Source organism: Rosa rugosa, chromosome 5, assembly GCF_958449725.1.
Source record: "Rosa rugosa chromosome 5, drRosRugo1.1, whole genome shotgun sequence".
Taxonomy (NCBI): domain Eukaryota; kingdom Viridiplantae; phylum Streptophyta; class Magnoliopsida; order Rosales; family Rosaceae; genus Rosa; species Rosa rugosa.
In genome coordinates this window covers 3,195,314-3,215,616 of record NC_084824.1, presented here as the reverse complement: position 1 = coordinate 3,215,616, position 20,303 = coordinate 3,195,314, and the positions used below count along the sequence as shown (strand labels likewise).

Here is a 20,303-nt window from a genome sequence, read left to right as displayed (position 1 = left end):
TTTCGGATTGAATCAGTGATCAAACCTTCATATAAATTCTCAATCCCAGGTACGTGTTCCTCACATATGCTCCAATTTTGTTTTCTTGCAGAAATTTAAATTCAAATAGCCTTGTTGAGGCCCATAAATATGAATGTTTGCAGGATGCTATTTGAATTGTGTTTTGGTTGTGTTTTTGCGTTTTTGTGTTTTGATGTGTTAACATTGATATTGTTTTGCTGTGAGTATTTTGTCTCCCTTATGTTCTGAAAATACTATAAAGCACAACGCATAAAACTTAATCAAAACACTTAAAATGTCTTGATTCAGTTTTGGTTTAAGTCTTTTGCAGATAGTACTGTCGATAGCAGTCCCTTGTGAAAGACTTATACTAAAACATTAGTATTGGATCAACAGCTTGTGACATTGATTTTAGTAGCTTGAATCCTTGCTCCATACAGGAGGTATAAATGAGTAGAGCTTCTGAGATCAATGTCAGCATATAACAAAGTCTAAAAACTTGCCTTAAGAAGGTAACATGAACTGTTTTCTTGCCACTCTAGGTGTTAACATGTTCAAGATACCTACACAGCTGAGTTTCTTAGATTTTGGGTATATGATTAAGGCAAAATAAGTGTCAAAAGTCTTTTTGCCACTCTAGGTAAAGCATGACACGTTCAGCATTCATATAGGCACTTCATTCATTGCCTCTCCAGTTAACTAAATGCATTGCTTACTAATGTAACCTCTGAAATTTTCAGCTATGAACATGCTTTTTAATTGCAACCAAATGGAAACTCTTAATGGTTCAAACTTTAAGAGATGGAAACAAGACCTAGAATTATGCCTAGGATACAGTGACTATGAGCATGTCCTGCATGAAGACCCCCCAGCTGAGTTAACACCTACCAGTACTAGGGAAACAAAAGATAAATATGCTCAGTGGCATAAACATAACAGAATGGCCCTAGTTATCATGAAAAGGTCCATGTCAGAAGCTGTAAAGGGAGGTATCCCAGATGCGAAGCTAGCAAGGGAGTATTTTAAAAATATTGAAGAGAAATATCAAGTGTCTGATAAGGCTGAAACTGGGGCATTAATGAATGCTCTTACTGGTATGAAGTTTGATGGAGTAGGAAGTATCAGGGAATACATTCTGAAGGGTACAGAAACTGCAGCAAAACTTAAGGCTTTAGGTGTCACCATTGATGATCCTTTTTTAGTTCACCTAATCCTGAACTCCTTACCCTCTCAATATTCTCAGCTAGAATGCAGTTACAACACACAGAAAGAAAAATGGAGTGTGAATGAATTAATTTCAATGTGTGTGCAAGAGGAAGATAGGATTAAGAAGAGAAAAGGGGTGGTTGTCAATCTGGTCAACAAGCCACAGTTCAAGAAGAAAGCCTTCAAGCCTCGATATTCTGCACCATCTACCTCAAAAACACAAAGTGAAGCAACTCAGGGATCTAACAACTTTAAGAATCATAAGTCAAGTTCAGTTAAGTGTTTCTTCTGCCGTAAGTTAGGGCATGTTAAGAAAGATTGCAGAGGTTTTAAGGACTGGATGAGTAAGAAAGGTAATAATTTCAGTTTTCAAAATAAAACTGTTTTTCATTTAGAGTCAAAAACTGTCAGTGTGTCTAGTAGCTCTTGGTGGTTTGATACTGCATCTCCAATTCATGTTATTACATCTATGCAGGGTTTTCTAAGAAAGAGGATTCCAAACAAGGATGAAGCTAGGATTAGCTCGGGGAATGGGAACAGAGTAGCAGTCAAGGCCATAGGAGTTGTTAGACTTGTTTTTACTACTGGTTTTTCTTTAGATTTGGAAAATGTGTTTTGTATTCCTTCTATGCAAAGAAACCTTATTTCAGGCTCTCTTTTAGTCAAAAACAATGGTTGTACTTTTACAGGCAATAATAAAGGTTTAGATTTCTTCAAAAATTCTGAGTTTATTGGTGATGCTTCTTTAATTGATGGTTATTGGCATATGAATTGCAGAAATTCTGTTGAAGTATTTTTGACTGAAAAAACTGTTGGTTTTAAAAGGCCTAGACTGAATGAAAAATCTGCTTTTCTTTGGCATAAACGTTTGGGACATATTTCGGAAGAAAGGCTGAAAATTTTAATCAAACAAAATGTTTTACCTTCTCTAGACTTTTCTGATTTTGGAGTTTGTATAGAATGTCTTAAGGGTAAAACCACCAATCTTAGGAAGAAAGGGTCAATTAGAAGTCAAGAGCTATTAGAACTTATTCACACTGACATTTGTGGTCCTTTTCCTCATAAAACCATCTGTGGCAATCAATACTTCATTACTTTTATTGATGACTTCTCGAGATACTGTCAAATTTTTCTTATTTCTGAAAAATCAAAAGCTCTAGAAGTTTTTAAAATTTTTAAAGCAGAGGTAGAGAAACAGCTGAACAAGGTTATTAAAGTTGTTAGATCAGATAGAGGTGGAGAATTCTATGGCAGGTACACTGAATCAGGGCAAAACAAGGGTCCCTTTGCTCTCTATCTTCAAGAATGTGGAATCAAGGCTCAGTACACCACACCAGGAACCCCACAGCAGAATGGAGTCGCAGAGAGGAGGAATAGAACTTTGATAAATATGGTGAGGAGTATGATCTGTAAGTCTGGTTTGCCGAGATATTTATGGGGGGAAGCACTGAAGACGGCTAACTATGTCTGTAATAGAACCCCTAGCAAATCAGTCGAGAATAAAACACCTTTTGAGTTATGGTTCAACAAGAAGCCTAGTCTGCATCACTTCCACGTATGGGGCTGCAGAGCAGAAGCAAGGATCTACAACCCTCAGCAACAAAAATTGGATTCCAGAACCTCGAGTGTTTATTTTATTGGTTACTTGAACAAATCTAAAGGGTACAGGTTTTATAGTCCTCATGGCAGCACAAGGATCTTAGAAACCAATAGAGCTATTTTTATTGGAGAATTAGATGGTTCAGACACTGCAGATATCATTGAATTTGAAGAAACTGATGAAACTAGTACTAATGATACCTTTGAGTGGTTAGTTTACAGCAGCAATGAAGGAATAAGCACTGAAGTGGCAGATCATATTGAAATACCAGCTATGCATAATGTTGTGCCTCCAGCAGAAACACCTACAATTCAGAATGATGACATTCAATTTGAACATAATGAAGCTGCACAACATCAAGAACAACAAGATGAGCCTCAACAAAATAATGTTATTGTTCAGCAACCTCAAGAAGTGGAACCAATACAGTTAAGAAGATCACAAAGGGAAAGAAGATCGGCTATTCCAGATTATTATGAAACAACTTTTTTGACAGAGACAGACTTTGATTTTGGAGAAGAAGAAGATCCAGTCACTTATTCTCAAGCATTGCAGTCATCATATGCAGATAAATGGATAGAGGCTATGAAAGCTGAGTTGAAGTCAATGGAAGTAAACAAAGTGTGGGATTTGGTTGACAAGCCAGAAGGATACAAACCAGTGGGATGCAAATGGGTATTCAAGACCAAAAAAAGATTCAAAAGGAAACATAGAAAGACACAAGGCAAGGCTGGTTGCCAAAGGTTTCACTCAAAAAGAAGGAATTGACTACACAGAGACATTCTCACCAGTGTCAACTAAAGATGCCTTCAGGATATTAATGGCCTTAGTAGCTCACTTTGATCTTGAGCTGCATCAAATGGACGTCAAGACAGCTTTTCTGAATGGAAATCTTGATGAAGAGATATACATGGTGCAGCCCGAGGGTTTTGTTGCTGAGGAAGATACTGACAAGGTATGTAAACTCAAGAAATCTATTTATGGTTTAAAACAGGCTTCTAGACAGTGGTACCTCAAATTTGATTCAGTAATTACTTCATTTGGTTTTGAGGAAAACAAAGTAGATGAATGCATATATATGAAAATCAGTGGGAGCAGGTTCACTTTCTTGATCTTATACGTTGATGATATCTTGTTGGCAAGTAGTGATGTGAATATGTTAAAAGAAACAAAGAATTTTCTTTTGAAAAATTTTGATATGAAAGATATGGGTGAAGCTGCATTTGTACTTGGTATAGAGATTAAGAGAGATAGAAACAGAAAAGCCTTGGGATTATGTCAAAGAAACTACATTGACAGAGTGCTTAAGAGGTTTGCAATGGAAACATGTAAAGTTGGTGAATCGCCAATGTCAAAAGGGGACAGATTACACTCAGGGCAATGTCCTAAAAACTCATTAGAAAGAAAAGAGATGGACAAGAGACCATATGCAAGACTGGTTGGGAGCTTAATGTATGCTCAAGTGTGCACAAGGCCAGACATTGCCTTTTCAGTTGGGGTATTGGCAAGATATCAGTCCAATCCTGGGAATGATCATTGGGTTGCAGGCAAGAAGGTACTCAGGTATTTACAGAAAACAAAGGATTATATGCTGGTATATAGAAGAATTGAAGATCAGGACCTTGAAGTCATTGGATACACAGATTCTGATTACAAAGGTTGCATCGATGACTTGAAATCTACCTCAGGGTATATCTATATGTTGGCAGGAGGTGCAATATCTTGGAGAAGTGTTAAACAGTCTCTAACAGCCACTTCAACTATGCAGGCTGAATATGTGGCTATTCATGATGCTACTGGTCAAGCTCTATGGTTGAGAAATTTTATGAATGAAATAAAGGTGGTAGATTCAGTAGAAAGGCCATTAAAGCTTTACTGTGACAATGCAGCTGCAGTGTTCTTTGCTAAAAACAATAAAAGGTCTACAGCCTCAAGGAATATAGATGTGAAATACTATGCAGTCAGAGAGAGTGTAAGGAACAATGAAATTGAGGTAATTAAAATTGGCACTCTAGCTCAGCTTGCAGACCCTCTCACAAAGGCCATTGCGGTAGCACCTTTTCAGGTACATGTCAAAAATATGGGTGTCCTAGAAAGTCTAGACTTGGCAGAATGAGTGGGAGTATTTTAAACACAGTTTTGAATTTATGTTTTAGTAGCTGAAAACTTAATTTTGCTCCAAGTAAAATTTATTTTGAAGTTTGTTTGTTTAAAGTTCTCATCATAAGCAAGTCTGCATACATTATTGAGCTTGAAAATTCAGAAATATTTCAAGAATGATTGAATATCAGTTGCAGATCTACAGACAACAGGAACTTAATTTTATATCAGTAAGCAAAATTTTATGCTTTTGATTCTGCTATTGAATCCTACAGAAGGACCTCATTCATATTGTCATAGTTTCATTCAAATATATTTTCATGTACGTAAAGATAGCTCCTGTGATCTGTGATTGCTTCTTCATGATTTTGAGGTGCTAATGCTTGGATTAAGCATTAGTTTTCTCATAGTCTGTTGAAGTCAATTGCAGGTTGACTGAGCTTAGGAATAAATTGGAGTTCATGGTTAGTCCAGCGCGCACTTCATAAATTGCTATATCTGATTTTAGTAACATTCTTGTTGTATTGAACATTGATAGTCCAAGTGGGAGACTGTAAGATTCAGTGGACTTGTCAATGTTAGCTGAAGTCACAACAACTTGTTGCTCTTAAGTGCAGAATAAGCAATTGGACTTGACAGTGATCTTTCAATTAGGATTCCTAGCTTATTCAGAGAAACTTACATAATTGGCCATTCCTCAATACATTAGGTTCAATAAAGAATCTGTACATGAATCAGGAATAATGTCCTATTGCTAATAGATTTAGGAAAACCTTTATGGGAAGGAGCCTAAACCAAAGCTTATATATAGGACTACTTGGTCCCTGCTCTAGCTATTAAAAACAACTATCAATTGAGAATTAATAATCTCTGCCCATTGGAGACTCTCACTAAAGGATAGCTCAGAGGAGAATAAACCAAGTACACCAGCTCACAAGTTCAAACTATTGTCTTCAACAATGGCTGCAGCTCCAGGTAAATTTATGTATTCTTATATTGAGCACAATGATCATATATATGCATATGTTAAGGTTTAAAACTTATATTCCAGTGATGTTGTATTTGACTGCTATCAAATTCAAGCTGATTCTATTTCCTGCTATCTTGACTGCTAGTTTTCAAGCAGTTTCTATTTCTGTTTCAGGCTATGTATTCCCCTCTCTCTTTTCTCATAATCTCAATTGCATCTCTTTAAATGGAATCATTCATTGTATGATCTTTGATTACAAGAAAAAAAAAGGAAAAACAACATAAATAGAATTTTATATATTAAAGTAATATTCAAATTTGACATCTCCATTGGAGCTAAAAATAGTCAAAATGTTTCTACATCAAATTTGCCATGTCATATGTCAAATTCAAATTTGACCAAAGCCAAATAACAAACCCATTGGAGATGCTCTAAGCTATTCAATTTACGATTCTAAAATTGGTGTTTACTCTTCTCGTTTCGTTTGGAATATCTCTATTCTGGGTGTAATCGATGGTACGTACATTGGAAATGCCATGTGTGAGTTACTTGCACTTTCTTTCTGGTTCTGATCTCTCATGCGTCTGGTGATTAGTGTTTTACATTTTTGACGGGATGTGAAAATGCCAAAATGAGATATGCCTGATCTAATAAACTGTGTTGATTTATTTGATTTAACACATTTAGGCTTAGAGCACATGATCTGTTAGACAAAATGCCAGAATGAGATGCGTGATGATTCTTTCTGTAAATTAGTTCTTCAAACAGTGGAGCTCCTTCTGATGATTGTGGGTGATGCAGCTAAAAAAGGAGGGGGGCACGTGAACTGGAGGTGTACGAGCAGGGTATGCCCAAGACTGAGCTTTGCTTGAATTGGCAGGACTCTGGTTACTGCCGTTGCAAAGACCACTGCAAATTTGCTCACGGCATGGAGGAGCTGCTGTAGAATCGCTGTAAATCTGTATGTAATTAGGATTTTATTTAATTAGGATATCCTGTAATTATGGAAAGATTGTTTCCTATTAGAGTTAGACTACTCCTTTGTACTTATATATATACCCTCATTGTGGGATGAATAGAATTATCGAATTAACCCTGAATTGAAGTATTTTTTTCTACTTGGTATCAAAGCAGGTTCAATCCTTTGAACTTGCGCTGCATCCTTTGAATCCTGAACCCTGAATCCCGAAGAACACCACAAACCGCTGCGTACCACCACCGTTGAAATCAAACCATCCTGAATTTCAAACCACCATCACCCTACCTTTTTTTTTTCAAAACATTCATATCCATCTTGAAACCCTTGAAAATCCAATCTTGCGAAAATCATGAATTCCTCAATGATGCAATCAAAGAAACAGGCTATGGGGCATTCGGTAACTACCGAATTTTCTGTTATGGCCCAACGCAAACAGGGTCCTCCTCCAGGCTTCTCAGGACCTTTTCCACACCGTCCTCTAGGTAAACCAAATCCATATGCAAACAAAAGGTGCATTATCTGTGGGGAGTTAGGTCATAGCAAGGAGCCGTGCTATGAAGTGATTGGTTACCCTGATTGGTGGGACTTCACCAAGAAACCGCGAAAGAATATGGGCAAGGCCGCTGTTGCTACTAAAGAGGAAGTTTACCTAGACAATGCCTCCGCTAATGTAGCGCAGTTAGGTATGAAGGGTAAGGTTACTTTTAATAGTACATGGATAATTGATACAGGTGCATCTGACCATATGACCAATGACCCAAGTCTTGTGAAAAACCTTAGACGTTCCCCTCAAGACGTTGTCTCTACTGCTGATGGTACTCCAACTCCGGTCACCGGAGAAGGTTCTATTGCTTTATCTGATACCTTAACCCTTGAATCTGTCTTAGTTGTTCCATCACTAGCTTATAATCTCCTGTCTGTTGGTCAAGTTATTTTAGCTCTTGCATGTATTGTGACCTTCTATCCGTCTTTCTGTGTGTTTCAGGACATTCTGACTCGACGGATTCTTGGTTATGGTGTTAGAAGGGGGAAATTATACTATCTGGATCTGACAGAGACTGGAAAGAAACAGAAGCATCTTTTGGGACAAGCTAATCAGATCAACGGGGTAGAGAATGCGAAGGAAGCTGTATGGTTATGGCATCGCCTTTTAGGTCATCTATCCTTTCGTTATCTTAAGAAGTTGCAACCTCAATTGTTTTCAGTTGTTAGTGAATTGGATTTCCACTGTGACATCTGTGAACTGGCCAAGAGTCACCGTATTTCATATTCACCAAGTCTTAATAAAAGTCCTGTTCCTTTTATGAAGATTCACTCCGATGTCTGGGGTCCTGCGAAAATTCCTTCTCTTTCTGGAGCTCGGTATTTTGTAACGTTCATTGATGATTGCACTCGCATGACATGGGTGTCATTACTGAAGAATAAGAGTGATGTATTTGGAATGTTTACCGAATTTCACAAAATGGTGGCAACTCAGTATCAACAATCCATCAGAGTGTTTCAGTCTGACAATGGTGGAGAGTTTGTGAATGGCCCTATGATTGAGTTTTGCCGGTCACATGGAATTCGTCATCAAACCTCCAATTCTTATACTCCTCAACAGAATGGTTTAGCAGAACGGAAGAACAGGCAATTGATGGAAGTTGTTCGTGCTTCCTTGTTTGGCATGAATGTACCTCGGTCCTATTGGGGCGAAGCAGTGAAATCAGCAGCATATCTTATCAACCGTACTCCTTCACGGGTGATTGAGTTTCAGAATCCTCATCAGAAGCTTCATACACTTTTGACCATCCCTTCTATGCCTAATTTGGAGCCCCGGGTGTTTGGGTGCACAACTTATGTTCATATTCCCAAGCCTCAACGTAGCAAGCTTGATCCCCGTGCCCGTAAGTGTATATTTGTTGGTTATGCTGACTTCCAGAAGGGTTATCGATGTTATGATCCTCTTACTGGCACTATACATATATCTCTTGATGTTTCATTCCGTGAATCTGAGCCATATTACTCAGGGGGAGCTTCTCAGTCTTCCCTTCAGGGGGAGAGAGGTTATGAAGGGAATTCTTGTTCTATTATTGATTTTGATGTCTTTGAAGACTTGGAAGATTTGGAGGAACGATTTGAAGGTAGAAATTCCGAAACAGAAAATGCAACTGCCGAACAGAGTGTTGTAAATTCCGAAACAGAAAATTCGACTGCTGAACAGAGTGTTGTAAATTCCGAAACAGAAAATGCGACTGCCGAACGGAGTGTTGTGAATTCCGAAACAAAGAATGCGACTGCCGAACAGAGTGTTGTGAATTCCGAAACAGAGAATGCAACTGCTGAAACTGCCGAACAGAGCGTTGTGAATTCCGAGACAGAAGAAACGACTTTTCTGGATAGTTTGAAATAAAATCAAGACGTATCCGAAGCTCACACACAAGATATTCCCCCTTCTGCCCCACCAACTGAAGATCCCAGTCAGAATGATCCACCTCAGGTACCCCTAAACTTTAATGAGTCTTCTGGGTTAGAAAGTGTTGAACCTAGGAAATCACAAAGGGTTACCAAGGGAATTCCTAAGAAACAATATGAACCCGATATCAAAGCCAAAGCTAAATACCCTATAGCTAATTTTATGTCTAACCATAGGATTTCTGGGTCACATGCACTTGTTGTTGATCAATTATCTACTGTATCTATTCCTAGTAACGTGCAGGATGCATTGATGAATCCAAAATGGACAAAGGCGATGAATGAAGAATTGGAAGCTCTTCAGAAAAATGCAACATGGGAGCTAGTACCTATGCCGGTTGGAAAGAAGACTGTAGGATGTCGTTGGGTATTTACTGTAAAGCTTAATGCAGATGGAACTATTAATAGATACAAAGCGAGGTTGGTTGCCAAAGGATATACACAACGCTATGGGATTGATTATGAGGAGACTTTTGCACCTGTGGCAAAGATTAATACTGTCCGGATTCTAATCTCACTTGCAGCAAACAAAGATTGGCCCTTGCACCAGTTTGATGTGAAGAATGCGTTTCTTAATGGGAATTTGGAGGAAGAAGTGTACATGGATATGCCCCCAGGTGTTAAGAATTACCCAAGTGATGTTGGCAAGGTGTGTAAATTGAAGAAGTCTTTGTATGGCCTGAAGCAGTCTCCAAGAGCTTGGTTTGGAAGATTTTCAAAGTCCATGAAAGCCTTTGGGTACAGACAGAGCAATTCTGACCATACATTGTTTATCAAACGCAAGAATGGTAAGATTACAGCTCTTATTGTGTATGTTGATGACATGATTGTTACAGGGGATGATCCGAAAGAGATGAATGAATTGCAAAAATATCTGTCAAAGGAGTTTGAAATGAAGGATCTGGGACAACTGAAGTATTTTCTAGGTATTGAAGTTGCAAGGTCTAAGAAGGGGATTTTGCTTTCACAAAGGAAGTATGTCCTTGATTTATTTGCTGAAACAGGGATGCTGGACTGCAGACCAATGGAGACACCCATTGAGATGAATCACAGACTTGCTATTTATCCTGATCAAGTTCCAACTGACAAAGGGAGGTATCAACGTCTTGTAGGAAGGTTGATTTATCTTTCACATACTAGACCTGATATTGCTTATGCTGTGAGTGTTGTTAGTCAATTTATACATTGTCCTAGTGAAGAGCATATGGATGCAGTCTTTCGTATTTTGAAGTACTTGAAGATGGCGCCAGGTAAAGGGTTACTGTTTCAGAAAAAAGATGAATTGGAAGTTGTTGGGTACACAGATGCAGATTGGGCTGGTGATAAAACTGACAGACGTTCTACATCTGGGTACTTCACTTTTGTTGGAGGGAACCTTGTCACCTGGCGTAGCAAAAAGCAGAAAGTTGTTGCCAGATCAAGTGCAGAAGCTGAGTTCCGAGGTATGGCACACGGAGTCTGTGAAATGTTGTGGATTCGTAATGTCTTGAAAGACCTGGGTTACAAGCTTAAAAAGCCTATGGATTTGCATTGTGATAATACAGCTGCCATTGAGATTGCACATAATCCAGTTCAACATGATAGAACAAAGCATGTGGAGGTTGACCGTCATTTTATTAAAGAAAATCTTGACAGAAAGGTTATTCGCTTTCCATTTGTAAACTCAGAGGAGCAATTAGCTGATGTTCTTACTAAAGGAGTGTCCAGGAAGGTATTTGACAGCTCAGTTGACAAGTTGGGCATGATAGACATCTATGCACCAACTTGAGGGGGAGTGTAGAATCGCTGTAAATCTGTATGTAACTAGGATTTTATTTAATTAGGATATCCTGTAATTATGGAAAGATTGTTTCCTATTAGAGTTAGACTACTCCTTTGTACTTATATATATACCCTCATTGTGGGATGAATAGAATTATCGAATTAACCCTGAATTGAAGTATTCTTTTCTACTGCTGCGCCCGGTGAATCGCCACCTGCTCTACAAGACCAAGGTCTGCCAATATTAGCTTTCCGGTGAGCCCTGTGGATTCGGCCGTCGCTGCCATTTTCGCCACACACTCACTTGAGGACGAAAGAAGCTGGTGACAATAATATACCCAGCAGGCCAATCAGGTAGAATATGATGGAGATTTAGTAATAAAAGAGAGAGTTGGGGTTTAGTAATGTTCAAATATATAGTGAGAATAATTAGTATGTTACATGCTCTGGCAATAGTCCAGAAGATGGAGATGAGATAAGGTTCCCAGAGATGGAGATCTCTTGCTTCTTTTGTACGTAGATAAGATGTTTCCGTAGGTAGATGAGATGTTTGGTGATGTCAAAGCAAGCTACCAACCACGAAGAAACTCTCTTTGGTTGATCCATGTAAATATGTTTTCTGTTTGGACTTGTTATTCAAATGAATACTCTCATTTTGGTTTCACTTCTCCCGTAATTACTTACTTGGTGGTTTTGGGTTGGTTTGCAAAGTGCAAACTGAATGCTTCTTTTCTAAAGTAAGTTGTATGTGGGCTTTTGGGTTTGATTATTTGGGATTTTGTGTGTTTGGTTTTGAATGAGTTATGATGCCCCAAAGCCCTGTTTGGGCTAAACCCCTAAATGCCTTTCTCTGCGAGTGTGACCTATATATAGTATAGAGTGGAAGACCGAGGTTGCATATTTTGGCACAAACCAAAAACGAAACGAAATGAAGGGGAAAGGGAGAAAGAGCTTGAGGGAGTTGAAGGATTTTGTCAGTAACATGGTCAGGTGAGTAGGGAAGGTCAGGCGTATATATTCCGATAACATGGTGAAGGTTTGGTTATGGTAGATGGTCACCAGCTACTTAATTACAGTGTGTTACTAAAAAAAAACAGAGAGAGCAATAGTCACCAGCTGCTTCAGAAAGCAGACTGGAGAACATAATACATAACCTTGTATCTTCTATACTATTCTCATTCATCTATGGCCTACAGGACTAGCTCGCTGGTCTACTTTCTTTCTGTCTTCTTCAGCGTCCACCGGCATGATCACTATCTGTGCAAAAGGTGCAATCCATTGTAAGGAGTCGTCCAATTCCAAATAGTCTCTACTTCCCATTATTGGTGGATTTGGCATCCGCACCTGCAAAGTGGAAGTTTTAGGCAATGGTGGAGAGGAGGTCATCTTCCTATAATTTTTAGGAACAATGAGAGCATGAACATCTTGATTGTAGAGGTTTATTTTCTGGCAGCAGCTAAATCTTCTAATAAAGCTCATCAGCCTAGGAAAATGTGTTGAATATGACGAGAACCATTCTTGGTCCAAAAGTTCCCCAACTAAAATTGTGGCCTCATAGGCTTTAACAGAAACGTTGGCACTCAAATAACCATCAAAGAACTCGAAGAATTGGACATACTGGGTAATGATGGTGGCCACTAGTGCACGGTGGCTTCCCAATAAAGAAAATTCCTGGAGGTAATCAACACAAATGTTTGTAGATGTCAACTTGAAGGCATTATTCAAGATCATCTTTTCACATTTTGAATCCCGCGGTGAGACAAATGTAAAAGATTCAAGATTGAAGGCCTAATCAACTCGAATATCTTGAAGCCGGCAATACTTAACTTCCAAGGACTTTAGACTTGAGCAGCAAACATAACACTTGGAGTTTCCAATCGAACATTCAGTTAATGACAGGTACTCGATGGAAGGGCACTGATATAGAACAGAATAGAGAGCTTGGTCAGTAAAAAACCGTGCAGTTCTGAAGGACAGAGTTTTCAAAGACGGAAAAAATTTCAAAAATCGCCCAGGAGTTGGAAAATCGCTTAGTCGAACGTGCGGGATTCTCACAGACTCTAGTTTTAGACTAGTTAAAGATTTTGCAGTAGCAATGGCCACCCAAGGCAAGCGGTAGAAGTCCGGGCGCTTAGTGACAACCCCATATTGTTTTGGGTCAACACTCATTTTAGGACTGATATCCAACTCTTTGAGGCCTCTCTGACATGCATATTTCAACCACTTGGTTATGGTAGAAGAATCTCGACGCCCAGACCTCCTCATGTGAAGACTTAGTTTATCTAGGAGCTCTTTCGGGTCGTATTTCTCACGATAATCTAAATACCCCTTCAAAAAGTTGATGAACCTCTTGTGTTGATCTTGATGTTGGTAGTAACCGAAACGATTAAGGTTGTGGCGGTCAAAATCATCATCCTCGTCGAAATTTAGTTCAGAGAATGAAGAGACTACCCCTTGCCATTGCTTGGAAAGAAAGCTCACCTGGATGGCAGCTTTTGTGGGAAGGAGTCGAAGGATTTTGTCAATAACAAGGTCAGGTAAGTTGTGAAGGTCAGCCATGTGAGGTGATCCCAATGTGCTGATGGCCATTAGCGTTTTGGTTATGGTCGACAGATCTGTCTGTATTTGGGGTTTGCTACACTTCCCCTTCCAATTGGCTTTCACTGTTTGGTGGTTATAATAGTCTTTCCTTGTTTGGCTAGGAAAGGAAATGAAATCCTATTTGTAAAAGGCTTTCTAACTTGTATTGGACTACGGTGAAAGGTTTTCTACTTTTGGCATGTTAAGAATGCACTAATTATAATCAAAGGGAATGTGAAGAACTTTGATCAGGAATGTAAAAAATGCAGAGAATGATCGATAAGGATTGTATTTCTAGCTGGCTAACCTTGGAAACCTCGTTATATTGTTTTCTATAGGACACTTTCATTTCCCGCCGCCTTTTGATTAAACTCGAATGTATAGAAACATTGAACTTCCTATGTGCTAAACAAGTGTCCAAATTTTGTATTAGACAAATGCTAGAAACTCTCTTCTACTCTGTTTTTTTTCTTCCTTGCTAATGCGCAGTTGTGCATATAGTTTGTTTTACTTGTTTCCTTGTATTGTCAATTAATGAATATTCAAGGCATAAACTCACAATATTTTCATGGTATCAGCAACTGGACGTACGGATGACGCTCAAGGTAGATGTGTACAGCTTCGGAGTAATATTAATGGAGTTGATCACGGGAAGAAAAGCAATTGACGATAGCCAGCCTGAGGAGAGTTGTCACCTAGTGACATGGTTTCGTAGAAAGCTCATGATTAAAACAGATGCACTCCCAGAGATGGTTGATCCAAGAATTAATGTCAATGAGGAAACAATTTCTAGTATTAGTACAGTTGCTGAGCTTGCTGGTCATTGCAGCGCAAGGGAGCCGTACCAAAGGCCTGATATAGGTCATGCAGTCAATGTACTTTCATCGCTTGTTGAGCAGTGGAAGCCATCTAAACAAGAAGATTTTGATGAGATGGATGCAATCAACTTCGATGTGCCGTTAAATGAAGCAATAAAGATGTGGCAGGCTGCTGAGGGCAAAAGCAATATTTATGAATCCTCATCTTCATCAATCTTTCCTAGAGGGGATACCACCCAGACCAGCATTCCTAATCGGCCTTCAGGATTTGCAGAGTCGTTTACATCATCAGATGGGCGGTAAAGACATTGAGAGTTACCTTGGTGGCTTGTAGTGTTATTTATTCCTTCTACTGCTTCATGTTTGTTCCTCTTGTGCATTTCAGATTTTAATTGTTGCCAACTTTTAAGTCATAGTAGTTTCAAATGTTCTGGTACATTAGAGCTTTTGGAGATGGCTACTAGACAGAATTGTCAATGAAGAGGTGATATGTAAATGTAATGATAATCCTTCATGGACTTGGTTTAGATGTGTTTAGTAATGGCACATGTCTTTGATTAATCATCCTAAGTTCAAAGGTGCAGATAGCACTAGCGGATTGTCATAATCATCGAAAAGGTTGTTGTGAATATTGTGGTGTCTGAGACTGGCTGGCCTCGCACTGGCACTGTCCCAGAAGTTGCAGAAACATATAACAAGAACTTGGTACAACGGATGAAGTCAGGAGTGGGAAGCCCCAAAAGGCCACGACGAGCATATATAAACGCTCCAAAAGTTAAATGACAGCTGTTTTTGGACCAATTCCATATGTGAAGCCAAAAGAATTCTTCTCTTTTCCCCTTCTGTGGCTCCATCAGAGGAGATTTCTAGATTTCTTGAAGTGAGCCATGTTAAATCTTTTAGTTTCCTAGAAGCCCCAACACCAAAGACACAAAACCTACAACTGATTAATCCAATCAAAAAGATTATTTGCATAGAACTGAAAACATTGGCGCCACAAAGCATTGGATGCCAGATGATCAACCCAATTCAGACAATAAGGGGAGGTTGATCATGCACATCTTAATCCAGTGCTTTCTCAATTATTCTTCCACATACACAAACTGAGAAAACAACCCATATCAGATATGCGATACCTCAAGCATAATCACATATATAAAGTCAGAACCCTGCTCCTAGTAATGTAACAAGAAATACATGGAGAAACACCGGAATACGTAGAAATAATAAGTATTATGCATATAGATTCAATGATGTTATATTCAAATTAAAGCCGCACCCTAGTCTCTCTCTTCGCTCTAGCGCCGCGAGAGAACCTCTACCCCCTCTCCATCCCTCTCTGTCCGGTGGCGGCCATGGATAGCGTCGGCACCGCCGCGCTACCACTGTACTGGCTGCCGGACGGGGACTTCGACGCCCTGGGATGAGGTTCGGAGGAAGTTGGCTGCCAGGGGTTTGGCAGGCTGGGTGACGGCATATTTGGATGGTTTTCTCTGGCCGTTTGCGGTGGCTTTTCGTGCAGGGGCAGCGCGTTCCAGATCCAGCGGCAGCGTGGTTGGGTGTGGTCTGAGCGATGGTGTGGGCACGTGAAGCTCGGGGCTAAGCGCTGCATCGGCGGAGGCTGGTGGGCCTCTGGGTTTTGCTGGCTCATGGCGGAGCTCAACGGCGCAGCCCATGGCGAGGCTGGTGGAGCTGGCTGGTTCATGGCCGGAGTCGAGGTGGCCTATGTTTTATGATGTGGTGTCGAGGTGGTCTGCATAGTCAATTTAGGAGTGAGTCATACTATTAAAAATAAATAGTTTTTCAACAAATAATTTAACTATAACTTGAATCCATAACAGAATATTAACGAATTGGACCTATTAGATCAAAATTGAAAGTGCAGGGGTGTTTTTGATGAAATTAGAAGTCCAGGTTCTGCTGGAGACAAAGATTGCAATTGTTCGTTAACAATTGCAACTCTCCGTTATCCAGAAAATGAAAACGAACACAAATGTTCGTCTGCCTTCATCCGAAACCACAAAAAGAGAAGGGGGAAAAAAAAAAACTCTTTTGACAGAACAATCGGAGATAAAGATTGTGACTGTTCATTTTAAAATCAAAAGAACAGTTACAACTATATGTTATCCAAAAAATGAAAACGAACACAAATGTTTGTCTGTCTTTATCCGAAATCACAAAAAAGAAAACGAAAAGGCACAATATCGGTAATCTACGAGGCAAATCACCCATAGTCTTCAAATAGTCAAAATTTAAAAATGTTTATTGTGTACACACTTATAGAGGACTCTATCATGAGACTTGTTTCGAGTGGAGTGCTCTGGTGTTAGAGACTGCTCCGGTGACAAGAAGGAGGAGGTTGATGCCGTTCTCTATGTCAGCGACGGCTCCGGTCGCGGGAACCATGTCGGCCTCCACTGTAGCAGTGCTTGAGCTCGGACCTTTGGTCGCCGAAACGGCCTGTTAAAATAACAACGGTCAAAATGTCTGAAACTCAAGCAGGCGCGTGTAAAAGAGGAGTATTTTTATAAAAAGCAAAATTTTACCTCTGGAGGGCTGACACCAAAGCCTGAGATGGCTCCGATCGCCGGAACCATGTGTACACCGGCCTTTGCAGAGGTGGAGCTCGGAGTGGCTGCTGGAACGAACTTGATGGAGATGACCAAGGTTCCTCCGGTGAGTCTAGTCACCGGAAGATGGAGGTTGATGCCGGACTCTGTGTTTGGGTTGCTTTCGTCGTCCATTGGCGCAGAGGTACTGGAGCTCGGAGCTATGGTCATAGTGGTTGTTTGTAAAGCTTTTGTCTGAGCTCGAAGCTTGCAAAGGGAAAGGATATTTGTGAAGTGCTCATTGCATTAAGCGTTTCTGCTCCTTTATATAGCCACTCACCGAAGGCAACTTGGGCATAAATTAACCGAATGGTCTGAGCTCGTTTTTTTTTTTGTCGTTATGTCATCATAATCATACTCCTCTATTTGTCTTGATTGGACAATTCTTAGGTTCACCCCTAGGGTGAACGAGCATATTCATTGTGAGCCCCCGAAAATTTTGTTTAATTTTTAGAAGGTAATATTTCGCCAATAAGATTTTTCGCAAGGTGATTCAAGTGAAGCAATCGATTTCGGAGATTGTTTTGGTGTCGAGACCACCTATTGGGCCTTATGATTTAAGTTTGGGCCGAGATTCTTTCATTCGGGCCTATGAGGTTACAGAAGTTTAGTGAGGCGATCGTTTGTTGAAGTTTCGAAGACTATAAATTGAGTTGTAACAAAGTTTTGGATTTTGGATTTTTACGAGATTGAGTTTTGGGTCTAGGACGAAGTCGAGAATTAACTTAGGAAGTTTTCAACGAAAAACGAATAAAAGAAAAGTTCCGAGCCCGAAACCGAAAGCAATTAGCTAGAAGAGTTTCGTGATTCGTCGCAAGGGCAAAATGGGTATTTCGCGCACATAAGTATAAATACAAAATTGGAAACCCAAAAACCTAAACTCTCTCCTTTTCTCCCTCAGCCGCGTCCTTCTCTCTCTTTCTCCCCCGACCTCTCGCTCTCTCTCTTCTTCTCTCTGCCATCACCTGAAACCACCACTTCCGGCCACCACCTCTTGTCATCACTACCACCAATCGAATCAGGACCAAATTCCGACCTCAACCCAGCAAGAATCACCGGCATGCACTGCCTCCAGCTACCGCATGCAACCACCACAGTTCCCGCCACCATGCCTAGCCGGAAAGGCTACTTCCGATCATTTTCTGCACTCACCACCGCTACTGCTTGACTCAGTAGACATGGAGGAGGAAAACCCAGAAGTCTAGCCATCCACCGAAGCCGGACAAGGCCGCACGAGCGTCGCCGGAATCTCTCCTTCTGCTGAAATCGATTCACTGTTCTTCGGCCTCGCCTGAGCGACACCACCACCATAAATGGTATCAGCACCTATCCTTTATCCAAAACCCATGGTCTTAACCTCCGATTCCGACTAGAGCCGCCGTACGCGCTGCACGCGCCGCCGTTGGCACGTGGACCACCGTAGCTCCGCCGCTCACGGTCGCTGAGCCTTCAGATCATCTCTGTTAGGTAATTTGCGTCGCCCTATTCTTGGTTGAGGCCTCCAATTCGATTTAGATTGAAAACCCTAATTTGTGTTGTCTGATTTGGAATGTGAGGGACTTGAAATCTGTGTTGGGGAGATTTTGGAGGAAATGAGGTCTGTGAAGGACGGGAATTTGGAGTTTTGGAAGGGAGGAGCTGCTGGGTCAGTTAAGTTGATGTTGAGGAATGGTAAGAAACTCGAGACCTTGTTTTGGATATGGATTGGTTGAGAATTGATTATTGATCTTGTTTTGTCTATTAGGGATCTGAAAGGTTGTTGGTGGTGGGAATGCAGCTACGACGAAATTGGTTTCTGTTTTGGAAAAGAAGAAGCGGTGAGTATTGGTCTCTGACAAGCTATGGGATTTGGTGTGGTAATTGTATTTTGAAATGCAATTTGGTATGCTGCTTGAATGGTTAATGCCTATTTGAGTGATCGGTTATGCTGGAGATGTCATTGTTATAAGGTGAATGACTAAATCAGTGAACTCTTTAAAGGAGTTGTAAATTGCAAGTTAAATCGTTGTTGTGAAAGAAAATGTTGAGCATGAGTAACTATCAATGTTGGAAGGGAGTTGATAATGAAAATGATGGATTTTATTTGACTGAGCTAAATTAGGATATTGGATTAACGTTCATGAAATAAGGTTAAAAATCGGAGTATTCTCCGAAGTTATGGTGAGAATATGATAATTCGGGAATGGTAATTACTATTTATTTGCTTGTATTTAATGATTAAGTAAAACAGGTCAAACTGGTTGACTTGGAATACATTAAGGAAATAAGAATAATCACCATATTCCGAAAGGAGTTGAAAGAGACGAAATCATTCGGGAATGGTAATTATTATTTAATTGCTTAAGGTTTAAAAGCTAAATAAAATGAGGTCAAACCGGTTGACCGAACTAGCTCATTCATCTATAGTCCACCGGACTAGCTCGCTGGTCTACTTTCTTTCTGTCTTCTTCAACGTCCGCCGGCATGATCAATATCTGTGCAAAAGGTGCAATCCATTGCAAGGAGTCCCACAATTCCAAATAGTCTCTACTTCCCACTATTGGTGGATTTGGCATCCACGCCTGCAAAGTGAAAGTATTAGGCAATGGCGGAAAGGAGGTCCTTTTTCTATAATTCTTGGGAACGATGAGAGCCTGAACATCTTGATTGTAGAGGTTTATTTTCGGGCAGCGTCTAAATCTTCTAAGAAAGCTCATCAGCCTAGGAAAATGTGTCGAATATGACGAGAACCATTCTTGGTCCAAAAGTTCCCCGACTAGAATTGCGGCCTCATTGGCTTTAACAAAAACGGTGGCATTCAGATAACCATCAAAGAACTCGAACAAATTGACACATCCGTTAATTGTGGCCTCTAGTGCACGATGGCATCCCAATAAAGAAAATTCCCGGAGGTAATCAACACAAATGTTGATATATTTCAAGTTGAAGGCATTATTCAATATCATCTTTTCACATGTTGAATGTGGCAGCGGCGGTGAGATAAATGTAAAAGATTCAAGATTGAAAGCTTGATCAACTCGAATATCATCAAGCCGGCAATACTCAACTTCCAAGGACTTGAGACTTGAGCAGCAAACATAACACTTGTAGTTTCCAATCGAACAATCAGTTAATGACAGGTACTCGATGGAAGGGCACTCAAATAGAACAGAATAGAGTTCTTGGTCATCAATAAACCGTGCAGTTTTGAAGGACAGAGTTTTCAAAGACGGAAACAATCGCTCAT

At 40.1% G+C, this 20,303-nt stretch overlaps 1 long non-coding RNA gene and 1 pseudogene across 1 annotated transcript; both read left to right on the top strand.

The window, feature by feature from the left end:
• LOC133712783 (receptor protein kinase TMK1-like) overlaps positions 1 to 14,771 on the top strand; it is a 138,741-nt pseudogene extending 123,970 nt beyond the window's left edge.
• Positions 14,772 to 17,902: 3,131 nt separating this feature from the next.
• Positions 17,903 to 19,174, top strand: LOC133710282 (uncharacterized). The gene is made up of 2 exons (XR_009846587.1): positions 17,903 to 18,748; positions 18,822 to 19,174. It is a non-coding gene; the product is annotated as an uncharacterized LOC133710282 (long non-coding RNA).
• Positions 19,175 to 20,303: the final 1,129 nt, after the last annotated feature.